The sequence below is a fragment of the Magnolia sinica genome, chromosome 8, assembly GCF_029962835.1.
Source record: "Magnolia sinica isolate HGM2019 chromosome 8, MsV1, whole genome shotgun sequence".
NCBI lineage: Eukaryota > Viridiplantae > Streptophyta > Magnoliopsida > Magnoliales > Magnoliaceae > Magnolia > Magnolia sinica.
Genome location: NC_080580.1, coordinates 27,842,022 through 27,862,928, shown reverse-complemented (window position 1 = coordinate 27,862,928; position 20,907 = coordinate 27,842,022). Strand labels below are relative to the sequence as shown.

The following is a 20,907-nucleotide window of genomic DNA, read 5'->3' as shown; positions in this document are numbered from 1 at the left end:
TATCCCATGTAAATCAAGAGAAAAAGAAGGATTTCCTAAGATGCATACATGTGACTTTTGCGCACAATCCCCATTTATAAACGGCACCAAGTCCAAACTCTCATATGGCCTTCGAGCTGTGTGGGCCCCATCCTGATGTGTGCCGGACATTAATGCCATGCATTTGATGGGTCCCCTTTAGATCATGGGATATTCCAAAAATCACTCATATATGGAACTCAGGTGGGCCATACCATCTAAAACCATGTGAATACATGCCTAAATCATATAAAAGCACTTTGTGGGGCCCACCTGAGTTTTGGATGCGGCTGAAATTTGGTCTGACCCCTCATCCAAGTGGGACACACACAATAGATGTGCTGGAGTTGAAAACCACAGCTCGGTGGGCCTAATGAACGATCATGAAAGTTTTAAAGGGCAGGTAATTCCTCTCAACTGTTGTGTGTGGTGTGGCCCACCTAATTCATTTGTTGAACTGATTTTTAAGCCCGTGGCCCACCATGGAATGATTCATCTGACTGATGGGGTAAATGTTCGTCATACATCACGGTGGAGCCCACACAGCTCGACCTCACGGGAACTACCTCATGGGAAGTTCCCGTGAGGTCTATCTCATAGTACCATCCCCCAACGTGAGGACGAGCTGTGTGGGCCCCACCGTGATGTGTATCGAACATCAACACCGTGTATCTGATAGGTCTCCTTTAGGTTATGGGGATATCTCAAAAATCAGCCGTATATGGAACTCAGGTGGGCCATAACATCTAAAACCATGTGAATACATGCCGAAAACATATAAAAGTATTTTGGTGGGGCACATGTATTTTGGATGCAGCTGAAACTTTGTCTAACCTCTCATCCAAGTGGGACACACACAATGGATGGTCTGGATTTGTTAATGTTTTAATAGGAGGGTAACCCCTCTCAACTGTTGTATATGGCAGCCAACCCAATTTATGGATTGACTTAATTTTTAAGTCTGTGGCCCACCATGGAATGGTGCAACTGACTGATGGGTAGATGTTAGACACACATCAAGGTGGGGCCCATACAGCTCGACCTCATGGGAACTATATATATATATATATATATATATATATATATATATATATATATATATATATATATATATATATAAAAGTTGGATGTGTGAACTTGCTTATAAAATTGCATCCGCCACTTTTTACACGTCATCATCCGTGGAATCGGCATATGTGGACTCTAAATTTCGCTCAAATGTAGATCATATCCAATTTCAAGAACGAGAGAAGGGTATCTACCCTATTCTTTTTTCCTTTTTCTCAAAGAGAACTTTAATTTATTATTTCAAAAACCACCCAATTACAATGAAATGAGAATACTTATACTAATTCATTACCAAATCAATTAGAACAATTGTTCTACCTCCTAACTTCGAATCACAACCTTCTATTCAACATGTATTAAAATGCAATACACAACTTCAGAAAATTGGCCAAAACTTTCTCATATAATGTTGGAATTGCATGATCTTGGACTAATTAGAAATCTAACTTCATTTGCTGTCATATAAAACTAATTCCATTTTGTTTTGATACCTTCATCCCCCAAGAGTAGGCTGCAAATTATCGTACGAGATCTAGATAGTTGGGTTGTGGGTTCCATCGATCTAGTATGGCGTCCATTGAAACTGAAAATTAATCATGTTCAATGGTTCCAGGGCTAAAATGGATGTTGACTTGCCCCACATGTTGCCTGCATCATCAGACTTTATCGAGAGACTCTTCATCAAGTTCTGTTTCCTTAGGAGTCCTTGAATGACATGCAATTTGCTTCAAGCGTTGGATCCATTCCACGTATTATTAATTGAATTAAATGAATATCAACCCTTTTTGGTGGCTCCATCGTGACCTTGATGATGGATCAAGCATTGTTCAAAGTATTCCCGATATTACGATAATATTCTGTATTTTCAGCTCGGCAATATCAATAAAATTGGTAGCATCAGAAATATTACATCTCTGTAATATATCATTAAGTATCGCTGATGTATCGATACCATCAATGTATCACCAATATTTTCAATTATGTAAATTTTAATTGTCTTTTGTATCGCGTCAATGTATTGATATCGCCTATGTATTGTTAATATTTTTACTGTGTATATTTCAGGTATCGCTTGTATTGCTAGTGTATTAAAGATATTTCCATAATATCACTAATGGATCAATATTGCCAAAAATTTATTTGTTATTATTATTATTATTTGGATGGATGGATGGGATGGTTGGATGGATAGTTGGATGGGAGGATTGATAGGATGGTTGGATGAGTGGATGGATATGATATGGTTGGATGGTTGGATCATTATGCATGTGTATTGTGTTTATATTCTTATTTATTCATAAGTATACAACGTATAAATGCATTATGCATGTTTCTTTGTTAATTGGTTTAATGAGATTAAAATGATTGTTTTGTTATTATTAGATTGATTTCTTATTTCAACATATATTTTTAGGCCCACTAAACGAAGACTTATTATATGTGCATTCTTTTTTTCAAATTATTTTATTTTATTTTTAAATATACAAATATGTCTATTTAAACATATCCTAAAGTTTCATTGAAAAATTCTATCAATTTTCCCAAGTTTTTAAAAAATGTTTATCCACATTTTCAGGCGTTGACGATATCAAAATTGTTTCAGAATTGCTCGCCAACAAAACTTGCAGCGATGCCAATACTTTGAACACTGAATTCAAGGGTTCTCAGTGGATGCTGGAGGAAATGATGCAAAGATGGTAATGATGGATCGAAGATGATGACAACGACAAACTGGTGATTAACATTGATGCCGATGATTTCAGGGGAGTGGTCGATGATGATTTGGCCAATCTCTTCTATTCCTTGTTGAAGATTAGTCCTTCGCTAAAATTCGACTTTCCACTGCACGTATTAGGAAATGCATTGGGAACCAATTGCCACTCCCCAGCTTTTCCTATAAAAAATGTAGACAATGAGTTTGTTGTGAAAGCAATTGAATCAATTTCAATTACAAGGGGAAAGAAGAATCCATATACAACTGATATCCAAAATAAACATCATGTGCTACCATATCACATAGGTGCAATAAAGCTCGTGTACACACCATACACTTGCTACCATATCACATGGGTGCAAGATCTAATCCATCCATCAGCATGTGGGCCCAGTATTAAAAATCAGTTAATGGGTTAGAAAACTTTAGCCTAGCTTTTCGGAGCAACATTTTTTTTGTCCAAACTGTGGCCCAACTTATCAGTGGACTAACCTAATTCTTGGGCTAGGGCATCAATATAGTGGTGCTGTTCAGTTGGATGGTTTGGATCTCAGGCCTACTGTGCCATACTGGCACATGTGTGGCATTTTCATGAGCGTTTTGCAAGCACGTGCGGGCTTAGCAAAGCTTTTGATAATGTTTATTTATTTATTTATTTTTTTAACACACGCACACACACCCCACACACTCATGCTAGTGGAATTTCACCACCTATGGCCACTCGTACCCTTGACCGGAAGTTGAAACTCCTGAGAGTCTACCACCCGAGCAAAGCTTTTGATAATGTTATCTCATCATCCAAACACTACAAATTTTATGAATTTTGACCTGTGCACTTTTTTGGGTGAGAATTTTTGCACACCTTTACACAGATGCCATCGTATTAAATCTAAACAGTTCAGTGAGGTGGCATTCTATATAACCCTGGTAGCCTAACTTTCCTGATACAAAACTCTCGTGCGCCCTGGCCCAGAAAACAATTTTGTCCCTTGATTTGCCTCTCCCTTCTGTGCGGGCCACTAGAGTTTGGGATGAGTCTATATATATACACACACGGAACTCGTGCAAACTTTTTGAGAACTCATCATACATGATGTGAGTCTAAAATCTGAGTTGTCCATGTAATGAGGCACCCCATGAAACCCCCAAGGCTCAACTTTTACTTTGATCCAAAACTTTGGTGGGCCACAAAAAAAGAAAACAGTTTCCTCCATTGTTTTGCATATCTCTTTGCTATGGCCCACTAGAGTTTTAGATCATGGTGAAAATTGGTCCCTTGGGGCATCATGACATGGACTGTTCGGATTAGACGGCCATGACACGTTGTGCGGGTGCGCAGGTGAGCATGCCTCTCTCTCTCAGAGAGAGAGAGAGAGAGAGAGAGAGAGAGAGAGAGAGAGAGAGACGCTCAGCTATGCACCGGTTCACATGCCATCACGTGTGGACCTTGCTATCAACCGTCGGATAAAGCAGACGGTTTGGATGAAAGCGCTATTAATGCGAGTTTGAAAGAGCGAGTTTCCTTCTCCGGCATGCCTCCTCACCTTATTCTCTAACTCTCCGAAGGATGTGGTGGAAACCTCCCTGGGGTTGACAGTTCAGTATCTAGTCATGTTGCTCAATCTGTCAGTAGCTAATCCGTCGTTCGGTAACTTCTCGTGAAATCTGCGTGGATCGCGTCCTACGTCGCCTGTCTCCAGCTATGAATGGGCTGGAGTTTTGAGTGGTCAGGTGATGTATGAGTTTTATCTACACCGTCCATCCATTTTTCCTTATCATTTCAGGGCATTATCCCAAAATTGAGGCAGATCCAAATCTCAAGTGGACCATACCACAGGAAGCAGCGGTGATAATGATTCTCATCGTTAAAATTTTTTAAGGGCCCACCGTGATGTTTATTTTACATCCAACTAGTAGATTAGGTCATACAGACCTGGATAATGGCAAAAAACAAATATCAGTTTGATCCAGAAATTTGGTAGCCCCAGAAAGTTTTTAATGGTGAGAGTTCAATCCACACCGTGTGGCCTACTTGAGATTTTGATCTACCTTAGTTTTGGGTTCATACCATAAAATTATTTTAAAAAATGTATGGACGGTGTGGATTTATCACTAACATTTCAGTGGGACTCACCTAGCATCCTAGCGGAAGAACTTCATGTGAAAGGCTTCCGCCGTATCCTTCGGAGAGTTAGAGAATAGGGTGAAGAGATGTGCCAGAGAAGGAAACTCGCTCTTTCAAACCCGCGCATAAGAGCGCCTTCATCTAAACTATCTGCCTTATCTAACAGTTGATAGCAATGACATGCGAACCGGTGCGCAGCTATGTCTCTCTCTCTCTCTCTCTCTCTCTCTCTCTCTCTCTCTATATATATATATATATATATATATATATATATATGGAAATGGTACTATTAGGTCAACCTCATGAGAACTTCCCATGAGGTCGAGCTGTGTGGGCACCACCGTGATGTGTGTTGAACATCAACAACATGCATTCGATGGGTCCCCTTTAGGTTATGGGATATCCCAAAAATCAGTAGTATATAAGACTCAGGTGGGCCATACCATCTAAAACTATGTGAAGACATGCCTAAAACATATAAAAGCACTTGGTGGGGCTCACCTAAGTTTTGGATGTTGATGAAACTTGGTTTGATCCCTCATCCAAGTGGGACACACAATGGATGGGCTGGATTTGTGTACCACATCTTGGTGGGCCCAATAAATGATTATGAATATTTTAATAGAGGTTAACCCCTCTCAACTTTTGTATGTGGTGTGGCCCACCCAAGTCATGGATTGACTTGATTTTTAAGCCTGTGGCTCACCCTGGAATGGTGCATCTAACTAATGGGGTAAATGTTCGACACGCATCACGGTGGGGCCACACAGCTTGACCTCATGAGGTTGACCGCATAGAACCATTTCCACACACACACACACACACACATTCTATATATATATATATATATATATATATATATATATATAATGAGTTAAAATTTAGTATATAACATTAAAATTTTGCAGGGTTATTGTAACAATAACTCAACATAGCCTTAGGGTGTGCTTGGTTGAACTAGTTACATACCGAAATAGTTTTCTTTTGTTTTGTGCGTGAAAAACCATTTTTCTTGTCAAACTTGATAAAATCTTGTGAAATTAAAAATTTTCAATAAGATTAGAAAGTATATTTAGCGATTGTTTTCTTTTTTTGCCAAAATTTATGCAACTAGACTACTAGAGCCGCTTCTATCATGATCAATTTGAACTTCTTATTTTATTTAGATGGTCTCAAGTCCAATATGTTGGATTATAAGTCAAGGTCGAACCAGTGGATAACTTCCAAGCTTCCATGTGTATATAAAATCTAACCTGTCCAATAGGTTGGGACAATCACATAGATCAGCTTTTGAAAGCCTCAGCAACAACCATTCATTGAACAGACCACACTTCTGTTTTGTTATTTACCCATGGTCGTAAATTATTTTATATGGTGTCACCTGCATTAGTAAATAAGGCTGACTTTTGCATCAAGCGATCCTCTTGGTGGGGCCAACCTGTTGAAAGGGTTGGATGTCACATGCACTTCACTTAATAGTTGAAAGTTATCATCTAGTGGACTATAAAGTGTAGTCCAACCAGTATGACTTGAGACCTCTATTTTATTACACCACTGTTACAAAGAAGTGGCTCATAGAATTTTCATTTAAAATGAAAAGTGATTGCGGAGATGGTCACATAGGATTGTCCAGGTGTACCAGATTCGTGATAGATTAAGCATCCGACCCAATGTCCTTTCACATAACTTAGTTTTTAAAAGTAGAGAAACTTTGATACTCTTACATACTGTGATGGATAATATACAAGCGCTTGGAAATTGCACACATAGTATATGAGTAGTCAAATTAAATCCTTCAAATTGTGGTACCTAGTTTAGATGTATCATCAACCAATAAAACTAAGCTTATTTGCATTGGTATACAATTTGAATACGTAGCTACATTTATAGTTAAATAGCCCGATTTTGGTTATGGGAGTGCGAGTATGTATGTGCCTAGCGTGCTAGAGTAGTATTCGACTCAAATTGAAGCAAGCGCCTTATCGCCTATTTGAACCAAGCGCCTTATGACCCTAGGCACTGAAATGATTAGATTAAGACTAGATTTGTGATATTGTCTTGACTACCTAGCCGCCAATTGAGAAGGATACGGGCGATTTATGAAAGGAAATGTTTATTCTTTGGATGAGTTTTTTTTTTTCCCCCTTAAAGATAACGACTTTTTATCACAACAATGATACTCTGGTCACATCCATTGACAAAAATAATGTAAAGAAAGAAAATATAAAATAAAAGGCCAAGTGTTGATTTTATTGATATGAACGTGGATGCAATATAATTTGCAGATAAAAGTAAAAGAAAGCAGAATAAATACTGACGACGGTTTGAGCGGGCAAGGCGATCACTGACTGGATAGTCTTCTGAACTTAGATGATTGTGAGACGGTCATGAAAACCTAGATGGTTATAAGAAAAAGACTAAATCGATCAAATTAGACTCGGGGAGCCTCTTTAAGACCACATATAACCCTCTTTAAGTGACATACATGATTATAAAGTGTGTGTGTGTGTGTGTGTGTGTGTGTGTGTGTGTGTGTGTGTGTGTGTGTGTGTATAAATAGGTGGTTATTCCAAATACATAGTTTTGTGAAGAAAACCATGGAAGAAATCATTTTTAACATCAAATTGATGAATGGATTAGTGCCAAATGACAGTAAGATTAAGAATTGTTTGAGTAGTATTGGGTTTAATGGCAGAGCTAAAGGTTTCATCAACGTCAACATCTTTCGTTTGATTGTATTATTTGACAACTAGATAAGCTTTAAATCTGTTAATAGACCGATTAAACTTGAGCGGTCTTGAATACCTATCTCAAGCTTACCATATGTTGTATTTGATGTCTTAAATCTAGTCGGATACAGGGCCTGTTGATGCCATTGGCAGATTGTTCGATTTCACATTCGACGACATCGAATAGTGCTCGATCCCATCGAGATTTTTCAAATTTTCTCTAGTTGGTCATTGGAATATCATGACATTTTTTTTTGATGCCATTGGAGGGTGTTCGATGACGTTGAAGGTAAGGTTCGATGCTATCAAACATATCTCGATACAATCGAGAATTTTCAAAAAATCATGTTTTGTCTTTGGACAGTTGAAGTGTTATTTTGATGCCATCGAAGGATTAGTTTCGATGACATCGAAGACTGTTCAATGCCATCGATAAGTTCCATGCAATTTTGCGCAGAGTCGCGATTTTACGGGATTTGTTTTCGATTTTGCTTGGGATCCTTCTGTAGGCTATATATATGGGTGTAAGTGGGATTGGGAGGTAGAACTAGGATTTCTACTTTGTCCAAGGGTTTCAAAAGGGTGAGATTCGATGTTGTTTGAATCGGGCAAGCTCTTTCTCTTTGTAATTTCTACTTTCATCGTGATCATCTGTCACTTTGTGCCGTGATTTTCTCCTGCAAGAGTTTTTCCACGTTAAAATCGTTGTGCTATCTTTGTATTTGATTGGATTACTCCTCTTAATTCTACTCTGTGTGCTTCCACGGCCCCCCAACACCACATTCATCCTAGCAGTGCGAAGAATAAGTTCCCAAGTTTAATTTCGATCAAAGGTGTCTAGCTCTTCTTGCATTGCAGTAGTCCTCTTTGGTCAACCTAAGGCGTGTTGAATAGTAAACGGCTAAGTATCCTCATTAATAGCCATAGTTAAAACATTAGAAGAATTTATAACTAATTTAGATATGGTGATCATGAGATAAATAACATTGCTATCATTAGATGAAAAATACTTTCGATTGGGCTTTATGATACTAGCTAAGCATGTGTGATCATTGGAGAATTTAATAGGAGTGATAGAGACAATGATCTTAGGTCTCATTTCATCTAATTTGGACCATTGCTTGTTTTGACAGTAATTTAAAATCAAGAGATTTTTTGAGCATGACATATTCATGACCCATGATTCGAACTGTTTTCAAAGGCCTTCAAATTCACTCAAGTAAGGGTCATCCTTTGTATTACACTACCATCCATTTATGGGCTCTTCTTACGGCTTATGGTTTAAATATGATTAGGGAGATGAATGCCCTTCTTGATGCTGCGCAGGTACTTTAAGTCAACCGGTGGAGGGCACAATTTGAAACTTTACCCCAAACTGATGTAGTTGCTCTACCGTCTAGCCTCAATGCACCAAAGCTTGACATAAAACCTTTGCCTGATAATCTTAAATAAGTCTGCTTAGGTCAAGATGAGACATACTAGGTGGTGATTCTTCCCACCTTGAGAAAGAATAAGAGAGTATGCTTATTTCTACTCTTATTGAGCATAAAGGAGCCTTTGGATGGTCGATTGCATACCTCAAGGGAATTGACCCTTTTGATTTGTACTCACCGCATTCATCTCGAGGATAATGCGAAGACCTCCTGATGACAACCACAACGTAGGCTAAATCAAAATATGAAGGAAGTGGTTAAAGGAGAGGCCCTTAAGTAGTTAGATGTGGGTATCATTTACCCTATATCTGACAGTTAATAGGTGAGCCAACTCAGGTAGTTCCTAAGAAGTTCGGAATCACCATCGTAGCCAATGCCAACAATGAACTCGTGCCAACTAGAGTTATTACTGGTTGGAGAATGTGCATTGACTATAGAAAATTGAATACTGTCATAAGGAATGATCACTTTCCTTTGCCTTTCATTGACCAAATTTTAAAAAGGCTAGCTGATCACTTTTAATATTACTTCCTTGACGGATATTCGGGCTATAATTAGATAGAGATAGTCCTTGAAGATAAAAAAAGACAACATTCACATGCCTCTTTGACACATTTTCTTACTGAAGGATGCCATTCAGACTGTGTAATGCCCCCGCCACATTTCAGCGATGCATGTTGAGCATCTTTTCTGACATGGTGGGGTAATATTTAGAGGTCTTCATGGACGACTTCTTTGTCTTTGGTCCATCCTTCAACGAGGTTTGGAAAATCTTAAAAAAGTGCTGAAGCGATGTGAAGAGAAGAATTTGATTTTGAATTGGGAGAAATGTTATTTCATGGTTCCCAAGGGAATAGTTCTTGGACATATAATTTCATTTAAAGGAGTTGAGGTGGACAAAGCTAAAATTGACCTTATTTCTAACCCGCCTCTACCTAAGAGCATACGTGACGTACGATCCTTCTTAGAACATGCTGGATTTTATAGACGATTTATAAAGGACTTTAGTCACCTCTTTCATCCTTTATGTAATCTTCTTCAAAAGGATACCTCATTCAAGTGGAGTGAAGAATGCCAGAAAGCTTTTTCTAAGCTCAAAGGCATGTTGACTACCGCTCCTATGATGCAGCCACCCGACTGGATCATACCTTTTGAGATTATGTGCGATGCGTCTGACTATGCTATTGGGGCGGTGTTAGGCTAGAGAAAAGAGAAGAGGCTCTATGTGATTCACTATGTGAGTAGAACCCTAAATTCTACCCAAGTGAACTATTCTACTACGGAGAAGGAACTTTTAGCCGTAATTTTCGCTTTTGATAAATTTAGGTCCTACTTGATCGGATCCAAAATCTTCATTTACACTGATCATGCGGTGCTAAAGTATCTTCTTTCTAAGAGTGATACCAAGCCTCGCTTGATAAGATGGATCCTTCTACTCCAGGAATTCGACATAGAAATACGAGATGAAAGGGTATAGAAAATGTAGTGGCTGACCATCTCTCTAGACTTGATCTCCTCGATTCCCTTGAGTAGACACCAATAAATGATATGTTCCCTGACGAACGATTGTTTAAACTCTCTCAATTATCGTGGTTTGCTAACATTGCTAATTATCTTGCCACAGGTTTCACGCCGATACATTGGATTGCGCAAGATAAGAAAAGATATTTGCCGAGGTATGTAAGTTTTTCTGGGATGATCCTTATCTTTTTAAATATTGCCCAGACCAAATTCTAAGGAGATGTGTGCCAGACAATGACCATTAGAGTGTTATCTCATTTTGTCATTCTCAGGCCTGTGGTGGTCATTTTTCTGCTAAAAAGTCCATGACCAAAATTCTGCGGTGTGGCTTTTACTGCCCCACTATGTTTCGAGATACTCATGAGTTTTGCAAAACTTATGAGTGTTGTTAGAAATTGGGAGGATTGTCCCGTCGAAATATGATGCCTCTGAACTCAATTCTTATCATTGAACCACTCGATTGCTGGGGCATCGATTTCATGGGGCCATTCCCCCAATCCATTGTAAATATTTATATTTTGTTAGCAGTGAACTATGTCACTAAGTGGGAGGAAGTGATCCCGTGCCGGAATAATGATCATCAAATGGTCATTAGTTTCTTAAAAGAAAATATCCTTTCCCGATTCGGAATGCCTCGAGCCATCACTAGTGAAGGAGGGTTACACTTTTGTAATAGGCCATGCAAGAACTTAATGAAGAAATATGACATCTCTCATAAATTGAGCACTCCATACAACCCACAGACAAGCAGGTAAGCTGAGATTTCTAAGAGGAAAATTAAACAAATTCTAGAAAAAATGGTTAACCCTGACTGTAAGGATTTGTCAATTTTCTTGATCAATGCTTTATGAGCTTACCGTACAGCTTTTAAGACCCCCATTGAAATGTCTCCCTTTAGAATCTTCTATGAGAAAGCTTGCCACTTGCCTGTGGAGTTGGAACATAGGGCATACTGAGCTATAAAAATATCTGAACTTTAACTTGGACAACGCTGTCTTACTACACAAGCTTTAATTGAACGAACTCAAGGAAATTCGGAACAACACATATGAGAACTCGAGAATTTACAAGGACAGGATGAAGGTGTTCCATGATCAGAACGTCCTTTGGAAATCATTCATAACTGGTCAAAAATTCCATCTATACAATTCTCGGTTACATCTTTTTTCTGGATAAACTTCGTTCTCATTGGACCGCCCCTTTCACTCTTACGAACGTTTACCCTCATGGGGCAGTCGAGATAAAGAATCTAACGAATGACAATATTTTCAAAGTGAATAGTTATCGTCTCAAGCCATTTGTTGAGAAGTTTGACTCAGAGAATATGTTTATACCTCTGATTGATACTGTGTATGAGGATTGACCTCGTAGTCTGACGGAGGTGTAGTTAGGTTTGTTGCTTTCATAGTATTTAGGATTAGGATAGTTTGTTTTCAGTTACTTTAGTCTTTGTACTAACTCATTTACATGTTAAGAACTTTGGAAAAGTTTCAATTCTCCTTCTTCAGGTACTACCTTCCCATACGGTAACTTCGCTAAGGGACCCAGCTTAGAGGTTGAGCCACTGCCCTCTGCCTCATAGGCTGGAACCCCTGCACCAGTGGCAGACTGGGCTCCCTCCTCTGCCCCGCGGACTGGAGCTCTAGTGTCGAGAGCAGATCGAGCTCCCTCCTCAGGGGCAATTGGGATCGCCCCCTCAGGCGCTTGAGTAGGGGCTTCCTCCATCAACACGCGGTCCAATTATGGAGCAGCAACAGAGGCAACTTCCTCCTCGGGCTGATCAGCCAGTAGAGGGATGTTGGGCGGAGGCTGAATTACTGCCGGGGCTGGCCCCTTAGTCTTGCAAGGGACTAATCTCTCTTTCATCCTCTTCCTCAGCCGATCTACCTTGGTTGGAGGAGGAAGCTTCATCTTCTTAGAAGGGTGAGGATTGGTCGACATGCCTATAAAGATGAAAGTGTCAATAAGTAAATAAACCAGAGCTTGACAGAAAAAAGGGGTAAAGACATAACTACATACCTTGTGGCCTGGGAGCTACTTGAGCAATCTCGTCCTGAAACAAATTCAAAGGAGTGATCAACACCTTCCAACTTCGATTAGGAGACTTCACTAGCCGTGCCCGAGCAATGCGTTGAAGCTGAGAAGAGGAGAGTTCAGGTTGAACACGAGAAGAACCTACTGCATAAGGGAAAAAGATCAACAACAAATCCAAACTCTTCTTAACTTAATTACAACTCGACGATTCTCGACTTGGAGTCATGAACTCAGCGAGAACTCTGATCGCTGGGTTTGCCCACTCCCCGGATACAAAGAACCACTTGCCTTTCCCCCTTTTGTTAGACGAATGGTTGCTGGTGATGAGCACCTTACCTTGATTGGCACGGGTGAAAAAATAATACCATCCTAGGTTCACATGGTTGACCTTAACTTTATATAAATACAAGAATTTGGCTACAGATAGCTCAGGAAAGCCAAGCTGTTGCCAAAGGACACAAGTCCTGACTAAGGCCCTTCTAGTGTTAGGGATCAATTGACTAGGGGCTAGCCTTGCATGAGCAAAGACCCTCTGGATCATGGGGGTGCAGGGGTAAACGAAGGTCGCACTGCAAAGCCATGACATAGATGGCCAACTCGCTCACGCAACGCTGGCCAGGCATCTCCCCCAACTCTGGAGCTCGGAATATGATTGACTCAGGGATTTGATAATCCCCTCGAACCCGAATTAGGTCGGCTTCAGTCATAATGGAGCTAAAAATACCGAAGTCCATAACTTTCGCATCAGGACCCCCTAGTCCTGGCCAGACTCCCTCGTTCTTCAAACCCTGAAATCCGACTTTTTCATCCCCCATGTCCGAAGAAGAGGGGACGACTCTATTCGGGTAAGTGTCTTCTAGGGAGTAATACGAGTTATTATGGAAGGCCCCTGACACTAACCTAACTCTAGACCAGTTCGACATCTTGGCTGAACAAGAAAAGAAAGAAAAGGGTAGCCGGAAAGAGGAAAAAAAGAAGAAGCTGGAGAAAGGAAAACTTCCAGAAATAGGGCAATAGAGAGGATTTTCGACTTACCAGAAATTGGCTGGTCTGGTGAAGAGCAAAGAGAAAGGAGGAGAAGAGAGGAGCTCTTAGCATCCCACCCCTTCTTATACGCACTAGCCCAGCGCATTAATGGGCCTCAATCAATGCCTGAGCACGAGGAGCTGTAACGTAGCACGAGAATGCCCTCTCTACAAGGCACGTGGCATGTAGCGACCTAGGGCGCTGAGCCATAAAAATTTTCTCTTGACCGTATGTCCAAAGACCAAGCGATGTCGTCTTTCGAAGATACACCATCATCATTACCCTCACCTTGAGCTCCGCATCCACCGCTCCCTATCATCCATGGCGGCAAACATGCAACCCGTCCTCCTTGACTTCCTGACCTGCTCAGCAGTATAGCTCGGTTCAATTTCAAGGTTGATTTAAGATTGTCTAACCTGACCAAACTCATACTTACAAGTCCACTAAGCGAACTAGTATACAGGCGGGGACTTATTGTTATGGGAAGAATAGACTGACCAACTATCGACAGGCCAGGTCAACAATTCAAACAAGTGACTGGTATGATCCTGTGGCTAGACCTTCGTCCCCTCTACCAAGTATGGGGAAAGGCTGAGCTCCACCTCCTCTACTAAGTATGGAGAAAGGCCGAGCTCGACCTCCTCGACTAAGTACAGGGAAAGGTCGAGCTCGACCTCTAAGCACAAGGTCAAGACATTTACTAATCAACTACAATGTGAAGTAAGCTAACTCATCTCAGGTCGGCAAGATCCATCCTCAGACAAACACAGCGCTGACTTCGGCTGTGACCTAGGTCGGACTACTTCGGGATAGTTGAAGCCGCCCTCTATGCGATCCGACCTGACCTTAATTAGGTCTGTCTGTGTTCTTAGCCGAAGATCACGGAAACTGACTCCCACACGGACCATCTTGAGATTCCAGCTAAGAATCTAGAAAGATCTTTTACTCAAAGAGTCCGAATCCTACTATAATAAGTTCTTGCCAAATAGGGATAAGTGCCCTCTACGATACCGTGTCTCCTCACCTATAAATAAGAAAGCCCTCAAAAGTGAAAGGTACGTGCAATCTCTAGCCCCAAATCTCCAACATTCAACTAGACCTAGATTCCATTATTGACTTAGGCATCGGAGGATCCCTTGTACAAGCGAGGGTCTTTCTTGTTTGTCCTTTGTGCAGGTTTGTGAGTCCAGGGAGGGCTAGCTAAATTTCTGCATCAATGTATACCAATCAAACTTGAGATGTCTTGAATACCTATATTGAGCTTACTACATTCATCCTAGCACTGCGAAGAATAAGTTAAACTTCTTGATTGTTGTAGTCCTCTTCATCGAGCTAAGGCTTGTTGAATAGTACGCAGCTAAGCATCATCGTTAATAGCCATAGTTAAAACATTAGAGAAATTTATAGCTAATTTAGATATGGTGATCATGAGATGAACAACATCAATATCATTAGATGAAAAATACTTTGAATTGGGCTTTATGATATTGGCTTGAGCACGTGTGATCATTGGAGAATTTGATAGAAGTGATAGAGACAATGATCTTGGGTCTCATTTCAGCTAATCTGGACCATTGCTTGTTTTGGCAGCAATCTAAAATCAAGAGGTTTTTTAAGCATGGAATATTCATTACCCATGATTCGATCCGTGTTTAAAGGCCTTCGAATTCACTCAAGTAAGGGCCATCCTTAGTACTACACTACCATCCATTTATGTGCCCTTCTTTTACGGCTTATAGTTTAAATAATGAAGGGTATATCTTCCAATCAAGAAGATTATCGGAGCATCACATATATATAGTGGGTCCCAATGTATCTACTATTTATATCACAAAATAATGGACCCCACATGTTTGGAATACTAGATATATGCTCTTTTTATCATCAAATTATGAGCAGGACCCACCATGCTCTATTAGATTTTGGTTGTTGATTTTGTAAACTTTTGAAATCTAACAACTTTAAGAGATATGTCACCCTCTCCACTGTACACGTTGAATGGGATTTGGACCATCTATCCACTCAGCCATTCCATCCAAACCATTGGTTCTCCGTTAAATCCAATTATATGGCCCACCTGATCAGCAACTGGCCTAATTTTTGCCCGGTAATATTCATGATGGAGATTAATATTTACATGGTGAGTACGTACGTCCAACATGTGGCATTATTTTAGAGGACAATTGAGAGAGAGGGAGTGTTTTTGGTGTCCATCCAAGCCAAGCATGTACTCGGTGCATAAGCAACCAGTCTGAGATGGGCCAAAGTTGTATGTTGTGTTGGATGGTCCCTCATTGATTTTATGGTACGACCCTTTTAATGCACGTGCCAGCCTAATTTATGTGCCATGTTGATGCAAAAAACTGGTTAGTGTTCCCTGGTCCTTTGAATGCCTGCATAAGTAAGGGACAAAGGAGATCCTAGCTAGAGCAGGGACCCTCCGATGCCAAAGTCAGGCTAAGGAATCTAGGTCTAGTCAAGAGTAGGGTTTGTAGGCTTAGAATTGTATGTACCTTTCACCATTAGAGGTGCTTCTATTTATAGGTGAGTAGAGGCAGTGGCGTAAAAGAGATCTCCCTGTTTAGCAGGAATGTGTTATAGTAGGATTCAGATCCTCCCTACATTCTTGGCTAGGATCTCAGATAGATCCGTGTTGCGGTTGACTTCCTAGATTTTCGGTTATGATCTCGGGTAGATATGGTTGGGATTAGGTCGAGACTGGCAGAAGGTGGGTTATGTCAACCTGGGGTTGTACCGACCTGACTCTTTCGGTGAGTGATCGAGCTTCTTTTGATGTTGGGCAGATCAGTAGATGTGCCAACTTAAGATTAAATCAACTTGCTAATGAGATATCGAGCCCGACTTCGTTTCTTGCTCGGTCTGGAATCAAAAGTTGGATTACTTAGGTCGCATCCATTGTCGTTCATTCTGGTGAAATGCATAGAGTCCCGACCTGACCTTTTCTCTTTAGTCGGTTCATTTTTCCCATAACAGTAAGCCCCCTCTACTTTTGAGTTCGCGTAGCCAGCTCGGGAAGTAGGTCGAATTATCTTGTGTTTGGGGTGTCGAATCAGTTCATCATCAAACCTCAAGTTAGGTGACGTGCATAGGAATCGGGGTGTATCTATAATCATGGTACGTTGTGCTTGAGGTGGCATGTTGTGGCTCGAGGTCACTTGCGCTGGTGGTATGCCTGCTTGGCTTCTGGCCTATGGGGCATCGATGCGTGCGCTTTATAGAGAGATAGAACGGTTGGTTGGTGGGGATGTTCCACATGTTTGAGTACGGACGAGTAGGAACGCCCCACGTGTCTGTGCACGGGCGTCGAGGAAACGCTTGGGCTGTGTAATACATGCTTGTATTAAATGCTGTATAGGAGGGCTTGCTATAAAAGGGGATGCCTTAACATCGTGTAAGGTTATTTGCCCCTTTGCTTTTGCTGCACCTGCATTTATTTGGCATGAAGTGATCCCGGCGAAGCTTCGAGTGGTTTTCTGGTGTCTTCTCAAGAGAGCCTCCTTCCTTGGTGAGCCCTGTTTCTGCCTCTTTATCCCCCTCCCTTAATCTTTTTCTTCTTTTCCTCGAGTTTCCGATAACTCTTATGCCCAAAAACATGCCGGAAACATCTGGTTAGCGGGAGAAGACATCTTGTCATGATGGTGGGGCAGATGATCTTCACCCCACGTCGAACTCACAATCACCGTTGATGATGATGAGCGACAGAGATTTTCAGGCATCCCATGAGTCGCGAATGGCGAAACGGTCCTTGGCTGAACAACCAAAGGATGCAGAGGGGGCTTCCTCAGTAGTTGAAGAGGTTAGTGGGTCTTCATCAGAAGAAGAGTAGAAGGGGCTGGTAGGGTCCTCATTGATGGAGGCCGACCTGGTACGGATCAAGTTGGGGTATCACATTCCCAATTCTATGGTACTCCGAGCTCCCGTGTTAGGTAAGCTCCCCAATGAACCTCGAGAGGCTGAGGTGACCATCTACCAGGTCGCCCTCTAGTGTGGGTTGAGGCTTCCTCTATAGAGGACAGTGAGGAAAGTCCTTGCGTACTTAGGGTTAGCCCCTATATAGTTGATCCTTAATGCTTGGAGAGCACTAGTGGGGACATTCATTATCTGGTTTGAGCTCGATCATTCTGAGTTGACAGTGAATGAGTTTCTCCACTTATACCAAGTGAACTACAATCCTTTTCATGAGGGTTTGTGCTACTTTGCTGCTTGGAAGAAGATTGGTAGGGATATAATCACCGACGTCCCGACCTCGAATAAGAGTTTAAAGACCAAGTGGTTCTAGGCATCGGGGGATTCGTAGACACTAGCGATTTTTGGGCTGTGTTCTTGGGTTCCGACTTCCTTCGTCACACCAGGTTGGTATATCCGAACTGCTTTTCCTTAATTTAATTTGCTTTATTTGTTTCTAATTGAGGTCGTTCAAGGCAGTTCTACCTAAGCACCCTCCTGGAGTGGGCAGAGAAGAGCGAGGTAGGATCGTTGAAGCGATGTTGGTGGACGCCGAGTTGAGGTCTTGAAGGCGCCTGATCACCCCCAACTGCTGCTCAAATCAAGTCTTGATTTATTCTTGACAGGTATACATTTTTAGGGGTTTAATCGTAGGTTCTCCTTTCATTTATGTGTTCACTGATCTCCATTTTCTGTCGCGTAGAGATGCCTGAGAAGAATTGGTCCAAGCGGAGGGCTCCCTTTGTGGTTGAGCTGGCCCAGAAGAAGTAGAGGCATGCCTCGAAGAAGAAGGCGGCTGCTGACTCTGCCACTACCGCTGTTGTTGCTCCTTCAGACCAGAGCATGGTCTCTGAAGGTGTTGAAGCTAATGTGGGGTCGACTCTCGCGATCAAGGTTCAACCCCTTGAGGCATGGGTGACCCCTAGCTGTGAGGTTCAGCCCTCTTCGTCCAAACTTACTAGCTCGACCGGGGTTTAAGGTGGCGAAGCTCAGGCTTCCCTGAAGTCGGTCGTCGCCGCGACAGAGGGCCTCATGCCCTAGATTGCTCGGCATGTGATTGATGTCGAGTTTACCCAGGTGATGGATATGCCTCTAGAGGCCATCACGGGCCATATGGCAGCTCTCTTTTATAGAGTAAGTCATCCTTTTTATGATGGTCGCTTCTCTTAAATAAGTAGTTTCTTTCTCTTTTAATCGTGGTTTTGTCTTCAGTTTGCCCCCTCTCTCTTAAATGTCCACTGAGATATATTGCGCCTCAAGACGGAGTGCAAGGAGGTTGGGGCGACCTTGTTACAAAAGAGCGTTGAGTCCGAACAACTTTGCTTTGAGAACGTCATTTTGTCGGCTTAGGCAGAAGGGTTGAAGGCCGAGTTGGAGGCCGTGAAGACTGAGCTAGAAGCGGTGAAGGATCTCCTCAATAAGGCTTTAGAAAAGGGTGCTTGGTGGAAGTCTGAGTTGGGGGATTGCTTCATAGCCATACTGTGAAGATGAAGGAGGCTGAAGCGGCCATCCTGAAGGCTAAGGAGGTGAGCGCGGAGGAATTGAAGGCCTCTAAAGAGTGGGAGGAAGAGAGGGACGCTCTTTATAGTGTCGGGTACAACAAGTGCCTGAAAGATATTAGGGAGGTGCACCCTAAGCTCGACATGTCTTCGTTCGAGGTCGACCCTTCCAAAGATTGAGCCTCGGCCTGGAGCTGAGGTCTCCCCTTCCGAGAAACCTTATCTACCAGTGCTCTGAGCTTCTCATGTTTCCCTTTGTACCTCTTTTTGTTTCTCTGTAATTTTCTCTATTATGTTTAATGAAAAAAAGAGTTTTTTTTTTTAATGACTACTTGTGTGGATTCTCCATGTGAGCTAGTTGTATCTTTTTATTATTAATAGGTAGATTGACCCTTTTAGGTCATGTTTGGGGCTAGCCCTTAAGTCATTTATTTCTCAAAGTAGTTTTGACGAACTGCGTTATTTGGTTGAACAATTTTGCTTTTTGAAGCATTGTTCTCCCTCCCCTATTGTAGGTTGTGACATTCAAGTTATAGCGATAGTTGGTCGTCTGACCTCTTCTTTAACGGTCAGACGATCGGTCGGGGGACATTCCTCCCTTGCACTAAAGGAAGTCCCCGATGGGCCATATAAGAAATTCAATCGTTGGTCGGACTTCTTCTCTAAAGAGTTGGACCATTGGTGAGGGCTATTCTTCCCTTGTATTAAGGAAAGCCCTTAGTATCGTAAGTCTAATATTTGTAGATGAAAAAATAGAGAGTAAGATTTTCCCGAGCTCGGGATTTTTATCGCAACTTCTGGAGAAGATATGTAGATTCCGATATTGTAGATTAAAAATAGTAGGAAAATAGACCTCGCGCTTAAGCTTGGTCGGCTCCTATACATAGTAGATCATTAGGTGCTCGACGTTCTAAGGATGTGGTAGGTGTCGCCCCTCCATGTCTTCGAGTCGATATGTCCCCGGTCGACTCGTGTTCATCACTCTGTAGGGTCCCTCCCAGTTCGGTTCCAGGGTCCCTGAACCAGACTCCTTGGTATTTTGGAAAGTTCTGCGAATGACTTGATCTTTAGCTCAAAACCTCCTCATCTAAACTTTAAAATTGTATAAACGGGCAACCTTCTGTTGCTGGGCTGTGACTTTGAGTTGGGCTTGTTCCCTTCTTTCTTCGATCAAGTCGAGGTCCAGTGTCATTTGCTTGGCGTTTTAGCGTTCATCATAAGAGCGGGTGCGAGCAGTTAGGAGTCTGATTTTGACTGGGGCCATGAATTTAGCACCGAAGGCTAGAGAACAAGGATTTTCTCCCATGGTCGTCTGGACAGTAGTCCTGTAAGGCCCGTGTCCTAAACCGTACCATTTCATAGGCTTCCACAGTCCTCCCGGTCGAATTTCGACGACCCGCGATCTGTTGCTGGCATTTTACGTGCGATCTTGAGTCATGTCCCGTATATCAGAATCGGCGCAACCCGAGACTTGTACCAGTGCGACCGCACCGTCGCCGCGGTTCTGATGTCGCGTCTTGCACGCCGATGCAGTACCCTGGCCAGGAGATGTGGGCCTGCGTTCAGTTTGAGGAAAACGCCGCTCGTTGTAAATCCCGAGAGAACCCATCACATCAATCCCATTAATCCCATTAATCAAAGTACACATCACACTCCATCACTCACCCATCCCCAAGTACAACCACCACTCCCCTAAAGTCAACTTTCTCTTACACAAGTACACATCACTCACTCACACCCATCACACCCATCTCTCTCTCTCTCTTACACTTCT

At 41.9% G+C, this 20,907-nt stretch overlaps 1 long non-coding RNA gene across 1 annotated transcript in view; it reads right to left on the bottom strand.

The window, feature by feature from the left end:
* Positions 1 to 2,641: 2,641 nt before the first annotated feature.
* The window catches only part of LOC131253144 (uncharacterized), a 31,250-nt gene continuing 12,984 nt past the window's right edge, over positions 2,642 to 20,907 (bottom strand). Inside the window, exon 2 of the long non-coding RNA XR_009174941.1 lies at positions 2,642 to 2,980. This is a non-coding gene — a long non-coding RNA (uncharacterized LOC131253144). The remainder of the gene's footprint in view (positions 2,981 to 20,907) is intronic.